Source organism: Syngnathus floridae, chromosome 2 (genome assembly GCF_059516105.1).
Source record: "Syngnathus floridae isolate MCC-2025c chromosome 2, RoL_Sflo_1.0, whole genome shotgun sequence".
Lineage (NCBI taxonomy): Eukaryota > Metazoa > Chordata > Actinopteri > Syngnathiformes > Syngnathidae > Syngnathus > Syngnathus floridae.
In genome coordinates, this window is record NC_142414.1 from 10,096,685 (window position 1) to 10,109,909 (window position 13,225).

Here is a 13,225-nt window from a genome sequence, read left to right on the forward strand (position 1 = left end):
GCTCAAATCTAGTCCTTAATCACACAACAATGGCTGTGGGGGGTTGTAGCGAGCCAGCACAATTTCTACAACAATTGATGGTGCAGAAGCTCCTTGCGAGAGCACCACATGCACCCTCACAGCAGGGGACATCCAAACATATACGTACACATCACCAGCATACAAACACCATACAATACAATACCCGGGATTGATGTTTGTTTATAGATATAACGTGCATTACGGACAACACTGTTGTGCCACACAAATGCTAAGAAATGACTAGACTAGTGTGCAGTAAGGTGGTAGGGAAAAAACTAAATCATATGTAAGGGAGAAATTGGAGGTATAAGTCCATAGTGGTGCAACTGTATCCTTATTGGGCCTTGCAGATCAAGCTGTGTAAACCCTTTGCCTTAAAGTGGGATTTAGTTTTAGAAAATGTGATGCAGACTCCACACAGGAAGGCCAGAGCCAGAATTGAACCCTGCAGTTCTGAAATGTGAGGCGGATATGCTAACCAACTCTGCAATTAAGTATTACAAGCAATAATAATAATAACAATTATTATGAAAATATGAAATCTACAAAAGTTGACTCGCATCTCTGATTTAAAAAAATATATATAGACGTGTTGACCAGTCTAATATTTCAATTTTCCTTTTTTGTGGTAAATGAGCAAAGGCGGCCTCGTGCTATCTAAGATAGACTCACAAAAATATGATGTGATTTAATATTTGACAGCATAAATATCCACATCACTGATGAAAACTGGCAGCCCATTAGGGTTTAGTTCTGCTTTTTAGCTTACCTGATGGAAAGCTAGTGCTGATAAGGCAACATGTCAAAGCAATAACTGCACCCCAATTTTCTGTTCACTTTAATTACACGCATGTGATTTATTTGGGGAAAAAAAACAAAAAACAAAAAAAAACCTTTCTTACTCAAGTGTGACTGAAGTTAACTTAGAAAAAAGGCTTACAACAAGCACACAAGATCCATTTTCTGATTCATTACAAAGTAGAAGTGGGCTGTATTTCTGTACTGAAGTAGAATTGATGAAGATGGTTATAAAATTCTGGGAATTTTGGTCAATTTTTTTCTTCCATGATGATTAGGTCCCAGTTCCAGCTGAAGAAAAACAGCCCCAAAGCATGATGCTGCATCCATCACGCTTCAGTGGAGGTATGATATATTGCACATTTCTTTTGTGATGACTTTTCAAATAAAGCCAAAACACATAGCACAGTTTCCAAACCACGTGTTTTTCTTTCTTTTATTGATTCACAAAAACCTGCATTTGAACAGAGATGATAGACTCTAAATCCACTGTAACTTTAGTAGACAAAAGTATCTTACATCATTTTTTGAGCAGCAAATAGAATAGATTTGTTTACCCTGCACACAACTTACCTTCAACTAACTCAACTACGACTACATGCACCGACACAGAGCATGGATGCACTGTGCAGTCCTCCATTACCACCAAGATCACCCTATTATTAACGATTGTATGGCTATTGTGTTTACCTCCCCATGGAGGCACTCACTACATGAAATCCTTCAGCATATAATACAAAATATTTTTGTGGTATTTCTAGAAGATGGGTACGCATAGAGATGTCCACACTCATTTTCATGACAAAATGACACTGTCCTCAGATCTCTTTTTACAAATATGTACTTATTTCACCGACATGTCACATTACACAACATCACACAAAAAAACCCTGCAGATTCACTTGGAAAAATATGCAGGACCCTTGCAGTTCAGCATTGATGGAGACTGATCTGCCAAGTCTACAGGTAAACTCGCTTATTGATTAAGAGACTAAACTGAGACTGAGGGCTTACAATGGGGAAATCCTACTTCACAAATGGGAAAATGTAAAATGATGTTGAGGGGAAAAAACCCATGAACTAGAATTTATCATTGTCAAGGGTAAGAAGAAAGGTTTACAGAAAGTGCTTCTGGTTGATGAATAATGAATTGTCCATGATACAGAGGATGGATATGCTGATTTTTTTTAAAGGAATAGGAAAACTCTAGATGACATGCTAGAGTACATAGAAAACCTAAGAGAGAGCACTTCCAACCAGGAGTTTTTTTTTTTTGGGGGGGAGACTTAGCAGGAGCCAAATATCTTTCCAAGTTCAACACCTCCTCAGTCTGTCTAGACAAGGAGAGCTCCAGGATTAACATGCCTTTTGGGTACTACTCTTTTAAGAGACTGCCTTTTGGCCTAACATCTGCTTTTGACGTCCACTGGACAATACAACAAATATTTGAGAGCCAGACACAGAGATTGCAATTAAATGACATCCTGGTTAGAGCTACCACTTACTAGCTCAAGCATACTCAAATATGCCCTAGACCATTGTGTGAAACTAAATGTAAAAAATGTGAATTCGGAAAAAGGAAAATCACACTTTTACATGAAGTGTTAACAGCAGAGGATATCCAGGTCAGTTAGAATGACAGCCACCAAAAACATGCTGCCACCTAATAAAAAAAAGAGGGGATGCAATTACTGTTCTGTTACCCAATCTGTCATCACACTCTGCTCGGGCAGCTTGTTATGCAAAAACACAAAATGATGTTGGAATACTAATCATCAAAATGAGTAAGATGGAATAAAACATGTATAACAATATAACCATAGAAGCTCCTGTCGAGGTTTTATGATGAAAAATGCAAAATTCAAATCTCAGCAGTGACCTTGAAATCAGAATTAGGGGCAGTCCTGCTATAAGAATACGGTAAAAGATGGAGCTCATTGCTGAAGACGAATGGGCAAAAATATCAATGGAGACATGCAAAAAAAAGTGGTCAGCATGTGTTTTATTTGTCATAATAGAAAATGATGTTTTTTCTGATGAGAACTATGAATACATTTGGACATATCACTCCATTCCCAAGTGCAAAATACAGCTGAGAAATATTTTTTTCCACAGTGATCTGTGTACATTCTATCTTTTGGAAGACACCCGTGTCATTTCCAATGCAGAAAAATCATTCTGGTTCAATAAATATACATTTAATATATTGCATCATATCCTCCATGCATTTAAGCAAATTTCTCCTATTTCTTCTTAAGACATTGAGGTGGTGAACAATATAGGAACAAGGTAGACCGAGGCCACTTTGTACAAGTATTGCCAATAAATGGTTTCTCCTTCCACTCATTAAGGAAGGTCGTCACTTGTAGTTCTTTCCTGTCTTGGTGAAAACGACCCCTATCCCATCCCGAGCCCATTCAGAATGTCTCCCACTCTTATGCTGCTCCCATTTTGAAGGTCAGCAACATTATAAAAAAAAAAAAAAAGATTTTCACATCTTCTTCCTCATGAAACTGTTTTGATTAGATAATCCTGCTCCACTCTCATCCCAGTTGTTACATCTTGCAAGAGAAAACATGTCAATCTCTCTTTCTGCTAATATAATGGGCTAGAAGGATAACATGCAAAAGGGGCCAGCGGCGAGTTGCAGTCACGTCAAACTACATAGCAAACTGTGTCGCTTCAGACGTGAAGATTCTGAAAAGGTACACAGTAATAAAATTGTTTGCGTTTTGTTAAGAGAGGATAGACACTGTCTCATTTAGCTTGAAGTAGAAGTATTGCCGCCAATTCCCACTGCTTGGAAACTACATGACTGGCAGGCTTAATGTAAACAAGCCTCGTGACCCAACCTCGGATGAAGGCTGGTTAGCACATCCGCCTCACAGTTCAGAAGTAAAGGGTCCAATTCCAGCATTTTGCATGTTCTCCTTGTGGGTTTCCTCTGGGTACTCCGGTTTCCTCCCCATTAAAAAAACATGTATGGGAGGCTGATGGACTACGAATTGTCGAGAGGTGTGAGTGCGAGTGTGAATAGTTGTTTGTCTGTGTGTGCCCAGCGATTGGCTAGAAATCAGTTCAGGGTGTACTCCGCCTACCGCCCGAAGTCAGCTAGAATAGGCTCGAGCATGACCACAACCCTCATGTTTTTGTAACTAGGCAACACTTTGTCACTATCAGATAGTGTACAACCAACCTTGATTTTTGTCCTGATTAATTTTAATATTTGTCAAATTTATTAAATTAACATTTTTTACTAAGAAAAATCTAAATTTCCAGGCTGAAAATGCTGGCTCATTGTGTACTCATGCAGATAACAAAAAACATGACTTGGCGCATATATGATGTCAGATCCCCCAGCTTGATAAATGACATTTTGACCTCATCACGTTAATGCTTCACAGTTGAAAATGTACTTTTTTTTCCTTTTATTAAATTTAATGTTTTATATTGTACAGGTCTTTCTTGTGTGCCTTTTAGTGAGTGAGTGAGTGAGTGAGTGAGTGAGTGAGTGAGTGAGTGAGTGAGTGAGTGAGTGAGTGAGTGAGTGAGTGAGTGAGTGAGTGAGTGAGTGAGTGAGTGAGTTAGTTAGTTAGTTAGTTAAATTGTGTTTACTTCCTTTATTTTATTATTTGTTAATTACTTTTTTTTTTACATGTTCTAACCATTCATGTTCCAGGGTGCGGCTCGTCATTGCACTTACGATACATGTTTGGTTTCTTGATTTGCAATCACTCTGTCAGAGACTGCACAGTAATGATGCCAATTTCATAGACATTCCAAATGTCATTTGCTGTGAAGTCACGGAGTAATTCAAAGTTGAAAAACAGTTTAAGTGTTAGATATACATAAGTTCACATTAATTTTCAGTGAAAGTATCCAACATGAAATTTCCTCTTTCACTTTTCCATCTTTGCAATGGAAAGTGGCCTTTTTTTTACTGTTGGAATTTTCAACTTTTCATATCTTGAAGCCCCTCTTTTCTCCCTGGTGATCTTATGATGCTTGCTTGGCTGCCAAGCTGCGCCACTTGCTATAAAGCTTACGGATTGAACCCCCATCCTGTTGTTCGCTTGGCAAGCAGTTGGAACATCAAGCCGGTGACCCAGTTTGCTTCACATCAAAGATGTTCAGTCATGGGATGTACTCTATTATTTTCTAAAGAAAAAATGTAGCCTTGTATGCAAGAAAGATAGAAACTATGCTGAAAAGGAAAAGCTGTTCTCCCAAATCATTTTGACAATTCTCTATCTTTTTGTATTGGGTCAATAGAGCAAAGATCATCCAACCATCACAATATTGTCACACTCATCTTTCTCTGCCTCTCAATTTTATCAGTCTGTGGCTATTATTGGCTGGCGGAGTTTCCAGTGATACAGCTAGTATTGAAGTACCTTGCAGTACTGGAGTATTGCTCAATATTTATTGCTTCTCTCCTTTTCATTCTTTTTTCATTATATTAGTGTTGTGCAACTGGTTTTCTGTATTGGTTTGTTTCCAGGATGTGGTCAGTTATTTTGAAAAATGTATTTTTATACAGTCATTAGGTGTCTGTTAAAAACAGTCATTCTAGTAAAACAATATTAACATAATTTAACTTTACTCCATTTGGATTACTCCCAAACCAAATATACCAAAATGAAATATTAAACTGTACCTGCATATTCATATACATTTGACTGGTCTGTTCTGTCATAATACTGTTTAATATGCATATTACATTCAAATGTGATAGGGAGCCAGAGCACCCAGGAATCAAACCCAGAACCTCATAATGAGTCTGATGTGATGGTCCCACTGTTCTTCCTGGCTTCATCGCACCCTGAACCAGTTGCCAGCCAATCGCAGGGCACACAGAGACGAACAACCATCCGCACTCACACCTATGGGCAATTCGGAGTGCTCCATCAGCCTACCATGCATGTTTGTGGGATGTGGGAGGAAACCAGAGGGCCCGAAGAAAACCCACACAGGCACGGGGAGAATATGCAAACTCCACACAGGGTGGGCCGGAGGTGGAATCGAACCTGCATCCTCTGAACTTTGAGGAGGACATGCTAACCAGTGCATTCATCAACTATTACTAAGAAATCCAACTATTGTAAAGGCAACCAGACACACCCACTCATGCAAATGTGTGCACAGTGCACATCCCATAAGAGCACTCAGTGTTATTTGTTGAACACAGTATAAGCTTGTTGAACACGAAGAGAAGCTGGCAGTGTTACGAGCCTGTCCGCTCTTGACTTTGAAACAAATATTCAGTTCTTCTGTAATTGTGCGATACAAAATAGTGTTTCTATAAATAGTACAATGACCCGTTTTAGTCTGGCCCCCTTGGACCAGTGAGTCGGCTTACTGATGGTCTTTTGTGTTTTTTAAATGACACAAGACAGCAGAGCCACTAGCTCATTCCAGCGCTGAAATTAAAACTTTTCATCCTGTGCCACCATAAGCTCGACAGATGTGCAAAGTGACTCCTTAGGGCAGGGGTGTCACACTAACTTTTGTCGCAGGCCACTTTGTAGATAAGACTTCCCTTCGAGTGCCCTCATGTCAGTGCAACCAAATAAATGTTTAATCGCCACATCATATTATCACATATTACTCAAAAATATGATAGACAACTAGCTTTGAAATCAGATGTCAAAGATGGCAGTTTGTTCAATTATTGTTATTGTTATTGATCTGGGTGGCCTGGTCTGGCCCCCGGGCCAGTACTTTGACACCAATGTCTTCGAGTGTCAATTTCATTCAGACATGTCTGGCTTCTGTTATCCTATTTTCCTCCAACCTTTACCTTTGTCTCCACCTTTGCATTGTTTTGGACTTTGAAGAAGCTGCCCATCCCCCCCTATACCACCCACAAAATCATTGAATTTCATTGTAGAGGTTGCCTTGCACAAATTCCTGTCCACATTGTTCTGAAGCAGAGTTGTTAGAGCGATCGTCTGTCAGTGATCAAAAGAGATGTGATAAATCCGGTGGGAGGACAAAAAAAAATTGGTGTCCTTGATAGAGTGTTTGAGATTAAAATATGCATCCTAGTATTTGCCACATTTATCTTGCAGAAATGATTAGACGGCCTCAAGATGGTTCTTTATGTTTGCTTGCTTTCAAACCCCACCCATCATAATAAAGTTCCAGGTACACAGTAGTCATAAAACCCCCTTTTAAAATACCAGAATTATGTTCAGTTTGGCCTACGAGGGCTACAAAGAGCACAGAAAATGTGTGTTGGAATAACGTGTCAGATGTGACATATTCCTTATGACAATAGTCCTCAAGGGCTACGGGTGACAGCACTCTAATCTTTTTTTACTCATGTCATCTCACAAAGTGCACATTTAAGCCATTTCGACACCGAAAACCCACATTGACAAAACAGCGGCGTTGGCCCGTGGCGGAATGTGAAACGACGGCAAGGACGGAAACTGTACAGGAAGATAAATCAAACAGTTGCCGCACTAGCATTTGCTTGCATGATTTCCCGTGATAGTTCTAACCATGTGAAGTCTCAAAATGCAAAATAGGAAACACCAATGGCAATCAAGCACAGAGTCAGAATGCTGTAGGCAGCATCGAAAGTCAAGTAGCTCCAGATTCACAAAGGTTCTCAGATCAAAAGGTTAAAATAAAAACGAGCAATCATACACTAACATTTTAAATGTGTATATATATATATATATATATATATATATATATATATTGGGAAAACTCAGCTGCATTTGCCATCAGTAGAAACTGCCTCGTCCAGGTTTGAACGTGACCAAACAGATGTGACTCACAGGTCATGTCCCACATGTCTGGAGCTCTCTCAAGTCTTAGAGTTCCACTCACAGCGTGGGTCTTGGGTTTAGGGGCCTCCCTTGGTGGAATCACTTAATTCTGAAGTCACTTAAATGGAATTATAGCCTGTGCTTAATCTTAAGGATTATGGAGAAGCGGATTGCTCTCTGTGAAAAAGAAAACAGATTTAAGTGGGAGAGTTGAGGGAAATCAATTGAAATACGGGTGGGCTGTATTTCTTGTTCCTTTGATTTTTTTTTCCTTAAATGAAGTAATCATCTATTATTATAATTTTTTTCTTAAGAAAATGTTACATTCACACCAAATACTCATGAGCATACCTTGCTCTGGGCTTCACGCATTGCTGATTTTGTGCTTTTGACGTTTCAAGTCAAAGCAATTACTTCATTCTCCACCCAAAGGCCTGTACTGTGGCGGGAAACAAGCATGTATGAAGAAGTATTTTTGCCAAAACTGCCAGTTTTTTTATTTTTTTAGGGTTGTGTATGCAGGGATCTAGGACGATGAAATATTTATTCCCACTGTGATTTGATGGTGAAAAAAAATCCGAGTCAGCTGGGAGACTCAAGCAGCACTTCATGTACTCCACAAGCTGTTTTGTTTCAGATAGTGTGTTCTACAAGAGCATACATATTTACTTTCAACTCGTTTTCTAACCTCCAGGGGGATTCATTGCAGGGACGATGACACATCTATGGCCCCAAAAAATAATCCTTTACGATGCCATTGCTCACCTGAAACTCGATGCATGCCTTTCAGATCACATACAAACAAGCCCTGGCCTGTTGAGGAATGATGGCAGAAACGTGACGCCGACAAGGCCTTCGGTTCTATGCTCTTAGTATCAGCATCCTATCTCTGTGAAAAGAGCATGCAACTCTCTCACAATGGCCAGCGTGTGCTTTTTCTATGACACCCACCACATCTCAAATGCAATACTAATTTGAGCCTAGTGAAAACTTCGCACATGCCTACATTTGCACACATTGCTTGACCTTGCATTGAACCAGCTCATGTCATTAGCATTAATAACTGGAAGCCTCCACAGTTCCTTCTGCACGTGAATTTATGTGCACATTGTATGCAGACAATCCTTAGCATTGTAGGGAAACCATAGAAATGCGGCTGACGTGGTGAATCATACCTAAGCCCCTTGGAGGAATTTTTGTGCTCTCTGTTTCCAACTAGGGTTTATTTCATGATGAGTCCGAGGAGTGAACACTGAACAGGACACAACTGCACATGGACTTGGCAGGAGCTTTGACCCTGCTGTCAGGATGGTAAAAAGATTTTGCAAGCCACCTGCTCCCTCCACAAAATTCTGACTACTCCACATTATTTACCACAGTACTGTGATGAAAACCTTAAACTGAAAAATTGATTTGCATTATTTAGCTTTCAATACATTTTTTCCATTATTTCTTGCTGTGTTGACTAATTTTAAGTAATTTCAGTCATGTTGCATCTCTTTGTTAGAAAAAAATATATTGCATCAGCACCTTAGTAGATATCCAGAGCTTTTTCACTTTCAAGCCATTTTACATGGAGCATGTTCCTTTCTCCCTCATTCCCCTACGAGCTATTTTTAGCCACTACTTGAGAAATGATCCTGATCCTCCTCAAACTTTATTGGAAACTTATTATGAGTCATGCATCACCCTCAGAAAGTTAGAAGAAGGGTCTACATTTCTATAGATTCAATCTCTTTGGAATGGAGCTTATGGAGCAGAGCCGGTCCCCAAACCTCCCTGCAGGAATCACTGATACGATTGCACAACATCTAAGGTTTATTTGCTGTAAGCTTTTTCCTCACTCTAAGACGTTTGCATCACTCAGGTATTTAAACGATGTCCTCGTAGACAGTTGCTGTCAGTCACTGGTAGCTTGCACAGTGCAAAAGCCTGGGAGGGGGATGTTTTCTCAGTGCTCAGTCTCATCGTTGCAGCTAAAATCTCAGGAATGTGACCAGTTGAGACAACTCGGACTGCAACACCTGAGGTCAATACTGGGCAGGTGATGCTTTTGCCTCACTTCTATTTGATGTTGAGGGTCACATTTTCGCAAAAAAAAAAAAAAAAAATGGATTGTATGTCCTTACAAAGGAGGTCCTTACTGTTGGATGCACTTCATTAGTCTTCAAACAGCCTGTTTTACAATCACGTCAATTATATATGCACTTACATTACAGGATTACCATGAAATGTGTGTTATTGTCATGGTCTCTCTATCACCTATTGTCATCTGTTTTATAGGTGGACCATCCAAGACAGTTTTCTTGCTGTTAGCACGACCATAGGTGTGTTTAACGATTCAGAATCAAGTACCTTGTGTGCACACTAAATTCATCAATGGTTTATGCATACTACAGCAAGATGGGATTTTTATGATCCCAAACCATACATTGAACAACATCTTAAGGTGACACGTTCATCTTTCAACAGCCGAAACATTAGCACAGTGTATTTAAGGAGTAGTAATGGCACTGGCAGGTTTCCTCCACTCAGTACAGTATACGTAACCAATATGAGAGGAGAACATTAATAGCTGCAATATAATTTACAATCACAAGCCTCATGGTTCAGTGCCAAAGTATGAAATAAAATTTTTAATGTGCAGTGCGTCAATCAGAGGATATTTACATCATGTTTTTTTTTTTCTCATTGGTTTTGAATAATTTTCTTATGGTAATCAGCAATTGTATTCTAAGTGGCACCAGCCAAAAATCCCACCTCAAGTGTCCCTGCAGATATTTAAAAAGTGTACTTATTTTGAAAAGCACTTCACAATAAACACCCAAAAGTATGTCCCTAATCACCCTACAATGTTCATCTGAAGTAATTGATTCCTTAATATCACAATTAGTTCCCAACTGATTACGTGTGATAGGGAACAAAATCTTGTAGTGAGTAGGAATGTGCACAGACCTTGTCTAGACTCTGCGTCATGAATTGATGCTCTTTGTTATTTGGAATGAAAACGCAAACATTTTTAGCAGGCGTTGTACTTGCATCACTTCATTTTCTATGTTTGTTGCAATTGTTGAGAAATGTTCTATTTGCTCAAGCAATTGTTCATAAAGAAGTGAACCTTGCCCCAGCCTTGCTTGTAAACAATTGAGCCTTTCAGGGATGCCTATTTTATACCCACTCATGATACTCAACTTTTTTCCAATTAACCTTTCAAATGTTCCAAATTAGTATTTCTGACAATTCCTCAAATTGCCTAGTCTTTTGTTGCCCCTGTCCCAGATTTTTTGGAACATGATGCATCCAATTCGAATTACGAGAACACCAAAGACCCTCCCACCACAACCCTTGACTGCTTCCAACTGAATATAGGTCGAAAATGATTTTACAAAAAATGCTATGGTATTATTTTTTTCAAATACATTTTGCATAATGTCCCAAATTTATTGGGACTTGTAAATCTCATCTGATAGCAAAATAATGGGGATTGTCTTTCATGACCGAGAGGGCCATTTTTATCCTTTAAATGTTGATCAATGATGAAAAAATGACACTTTTCCTAATGTAGAGCTACAGGAAAGGTGCGTGAGCACCTCGAAAGCTGGATCTGTGCACGTTCCTGCTAATTAGGAAAAAAAAAGAATGCAGCAGAAAATAACAGCTCAGTCGTTGTCCATCTCCAAAATAGCATTTTCCCAACTATCAATTTTTAAATTATTTTATTCTCAGTGCCATCCCTTGTTGAAAGAACAGCACACGGCCGGTTTCATCATTCATGTACATCATTGCCTATTTGCATTTTAATTGCTTTTGACATTTCTTTTCAAAGATTAAACGCAGGTGGAAAGTTTGCAAGGTGAGATGCTCTTCAAGGATGAGTGCTGGCCTATGTTCTGTTAAACACAAGCAGTTGTATGAACACATTTCACCTCAGAATAAAAACATCAATAAAAAACTTAAACAAATAAAACCTTGCCAACCCTCCCAATTCAGGTTGGAGACTACCGGATTTTAAGCCTATCTACAATGTAAACTTTGTTTTATTTATTTAACTACTGAAACGCAACTACTCCAAACCCTGCAAGTTGAATAATATGGTATATATATTATAAATAGTAATATACCTAATTTTCACAGATTGTGAAGAATGTGTGCTTTGTGTATGATCCACAACCTTAGTGTGTAAATATTTGTTATTTGAAGGAATAACACTAGCAAAGCATTTGAATGGGATCCTCCATTGACTGGCATTAGTACTAATGTTTTAAAAACAAACCATGTTCAATATTTGAAAATATTCATTGATCCCTTCATCTTCCACATTGCTTATCCTCGAAGGTCACGGACCTTTCCCAGCACTATGTGGGCGGTAGGTGAGGTACACCCTTAACTGTTCATACTTGTTTATAATAAAGACCATGTACATTTTCTGAAATTTGTACAAATTGAGTTTGTGTTACACTGCCAATGACAATGAGGTCTTATTTCCTGTGCCCTTCAACACACATCACCTGGTGCAAGCACCATGTCACCCACTGGCAGAAATGTTCCGCCTGCTGCAACAAGACGTGTGACTTCCTCAAAGAGGTTATTCAACCTGTTGATCGTCACCAGTGGTAAAAAATAATGTGAGAATTGTCTGGCAGCGTGTTGCCTGCAGTTTTGATTCACATGTGAATCACACAATTTGCAGTGCAGTTTGAGGCTACTAGTTAATGTACCCTCGGGTGACAATGGGAGGAATGTGGGAAACCAGAGTTCATGAACAGCCCATTGAAAATTCTTCCTTTTATATCACAATGCAATGATAGTTTGAGGATGACGCCAACAAAACACAAAGAAAGCCCACTGAAGAATTTAGATACACCCCCAAGTCATTTCTTCCCACCTAATCTCATTCACATTCCCAAGAGGTTAGGGATTATTTCACTTGTTCAATTTTGCAGCATCAGTTAGAGGAGTGTTATTTTGATTAATTGACAAAAAATAATCTGACAGACACACTTCAAAATCTTGTAAAAATCTTCCTAGCAGAGTGGAAGTTGTTTTAACTGCAACTTTGCATTTACACTTCCTTGAGCTGTAGTGGCTACAAGGCCCAATCATTAGACAATGTACGTATACTGTAGGGATACCGGCGCGTCAAAACAAACAAAGCATATGATTGTTTCATTTTTAATGGGATGCTAGAGTTGGTGACCTCAAAAGCTCATTTCTTCCACCCATTTTTCTTTCAGAGTATATGACAATGCAGCTTCAAAACACACTTTCATGTGGTCAAAAGTATCAGTTGAGCTGTATTGAGTTGTCTTTAGATCTTAAGCGTTAATGAGAGAAGACTCTCTGTGTGGATGATAAGGCAGATAAGATGAAACAAAAGTGCATGAAAAGCAACTCATTACTGCTTTTATACTGTACAGCTAGCTATAATTACAGCTGCATTTTGGCGATCCTGGCCTTGTGCTGTTATGTGGCTGTCATGGGTTATTCTAGTAATGGTCATCACTGTCTCCAAGATGTACAGAGAAAGTTCGTGACTCCCTTTTTTTGGGCCGACCCAGAAGGACCACCGAGCTAGTGGCCAAGTAGCACTTGTCCGGACACCCCCTCACGATGTGCGTACCTTCCCT